This window comes from Tupaia chinensis, unplaced genomic scaffold (genome assembly GCF_000334495.1).
Source record: "Tupaia chinensis unplaced genomic scaffold, TupChi_1.0 Scaffold142100_1, whole genome shotgun sequence".
NCBI lineage: Eukaryota > Metazoa > Chordata > Mammalia > Scandentia > Tupaiidae > Tupaia > Tupaia belangeri.
In genome coordinates, this window is record NW_006201951.1 from 2,003,654 (window position 1) to 2,006,466 (window position 2,813).

Genomic DNA, 2,813 nt, shown 5'->3' on the forward strand with positions numbered 1-2,813 from the left:
CCCCCTGGGAGGTGATTTCTCACAGAATGTCTGTATGTCTCTCTCTGTCTGTCTGGCGAGCGCATGTGCCCTATAGCGAAAACCTCTCAAAAAAACGAACAAACAAACAAAAAACACCTGGTGCAGACCCCCCATGTCTGTGCTCAGCAGCCGGCCACAGGCGACACACTTTTAGGAGAGGCAGGTGGGGGTGAAGGAGGGGCAGAGGAGGGAGGTTGCCTCCCTTCACCCTTCCCCCGAATACCATCCGTCCCATCTCCTGGTGCTTGCTGGCCGGGATGTCCTCAGCTCTGCCCACGAGCTCTGCCAGGGACGTGGTGACTGAACTCGCTCCTCGGCCAGCTCAGTCGGGACGTTGTCCTGGGTCGCTTTTTACCAGGGCACTCCGTTGTCCAGATGAGGCAGAGGGTCACGCCAGAGCTCAGCTTTGCAAAGACCAGACTGGCCGGCACCTGCATGCCCCTTCACTCTGGAGGCCGGTCCCCACCTTGGTCCATGAGAAGGACAGCAGTCCCCTCGGGAAGGGCTGCCGTGGACTCAGGTGCGGCAGGTGCTGCCGTGGTCCCCTCTCAGGATGTGCCCATAGACCGCCAGCATCCGCCCCTTCCTCTGTCCCACGCAGAGTGGCTCACAGTGGGTTCCCACGGTGGGGTCCCACGACGGGTTCCCACAATGGGGTCCGAGTCCAGAAGACACAGGCGTGGGCCCTGGGAGCCTGCGCAGCCTGTGGTTAGGGTCCTTCCAGCCCCCCACCCCCTGTCCAGGCCGGTCCCTGCTCCCCGGCGTGCACAGGCACCTAGTTTCCGGGGGATGAACAGGTGAAGTGTTGTGGGACCCTCCCCTACAAGCCCAGAGCGCGAATGCAGGGGCTCGGCCTGCCGCCCGGAGTGTGGGGCCGTTCATAGGGTGGGACCCCAGCTGAGCCCACGCCCTCTGGGACAGACAGACCAGAGCTGTGGGGGCCACTGGAGGACGCGGCTGAGGCCGGGTGACTGCGCCCCCGACGGTGCCTGGCATCTCCGTCCTTGCTGCAGGCCAGGCCTGCCTGTGGCAGAGGCCACCTCGTCCTGTTTCCTGGAGACTCGGCTCCAGGGGCCAGGAGTGTCTGAGCACCCACCTCGCCGCACACACCCACGGGCACCCGCTCACTCCAGCGGCCAAGGTGGCCCAGAGCCCCCAGCCCCAGCTCAGTCCCGGGGGTTATGCCCTAGATGTGCATGTGGCAGGGCCACGACAACCTCGTGAAGGGTCTTACTCGGCTTCCCTTCAGCTCTGGAACCAGCACCTCACTCCACCCCGAGCAGGGCCGTCACGGCCCCTCCGTGGAAGGTGGAAGCCGGCTCATGCGACAGCGGGCCAGGGCTCGCGGCACAACCTGGCCTTGGCGTCGTCTGGGGGCTGCTCTGTTCAGGGAGCTGGCATGGCTCTGGCTCCCGATGTCCTGCGTTTCTGTGTGCGGAGTGGGCCTTCCCGCACAGCGGCCTCCTCTCACCTCCTTTCTCTTCCTCTTCCTCCCTTCTTCTCTTCCTCTTTCTTTCTCTCTTCCTCGGACTTTCTTGTTCTCGTCCTTCCTTCCTTTCTTTGCAGTTTGCTGCAGGGCTAGTGCGTTCCCTGGAGAGAGAGAGATGGAGAGAGAACGCACCCCGGGGACGGCCAGCCGCAGGCCCTGCCCTCCTCCGCTCTCGGGACCTGGGGCGCACCAAGGGCATGTTTTAAGCTGCTGGTCTGGGACTCAGACCACAGGCGGTCACGCGGCTTCCGTGCCACCAGCTGGCCTCTCTCTCTCTTGTTTTCAGATTGGCTAGAGGACACGTGCTTTGGCTGGAGAGAGAGATGGAAAGCGAGGGAAGGAGAGTGAGCAGCACCCCAGGGCGTGGCCAAGCCGCAGTCCCTCCTCCACTCTCCTCTCCGGGTTTCAGGCACCACGTGCATGGGTTGGGCACATTTCTTAAGTGGCCAGGCCCAGGCCTTGAACCACACAGTAAGCCGTGTGGGATCCAGTGCCTTGGCCGCCGTGCCGCTGGCCGATGTCCTGGTTTTCAGTGTGGCCTATAGGGCTGCACAGAGCTCAGGGTGAAGCTGGGGCACCCATGTATTTCATTTGGCCAACAGAACCCAGGGACCCCTGCAGGCACATGCCTGGGGGAGCAGAAGGGGGGGTGGGGGGGCAGACCTTCGGGGAAGAGAAGCCGCCCCGGCACCGGCCATCTGTGCAGGCAGAGGGCCGCGTGAGCGTGGTAGTGTAGACAGTGCTGCAACGGTGTGGCCTCCCTTCCAGAGTGGGCAGACCCAGCCCTCTGGCCTTTGACCTTTGCCACACCCTCCACCACCCAGAGGCCGCAACACCAGAGTATTATGTGGAGGTGAGGGGTGAGGGGCGAGGGGCGAGGCCCAGCACTGGGCCCCACCCTGTGTCTGAACACACAGCTGAGTTCTGGCTTGGGGCGGGGGCGATCCGTCCAGACAGCAGGGTCACCGAGCTAAGGAGCTGGGCCCTGGGGCTGCAGCCCGGAAATGCCTTTGCCGCCCAGCAGTCGCCCGTCCCCAGGCGAAACAGGACCCTGGGTAGACTTGGATCTCAGGTAAACAAGCAGTGATCTCATGCAAATCTGTCCTGTGTGATGTTTGGGATATCTGACATGCAGGTCCCACTGGCCAAGGCCCCACCACACCCAGGCCTCTGTGAAGGCTGGACAGTGCTGCCCTCTAGTGGAGTAGGGAGGCCAGGCCTTGGCCCCTGGGCAGAGGGCTGGAGGGAGGACAAGGACACCCGCTGTGAGCACCAATCTGCCTCCCCCCCACCCCCCCCCCCC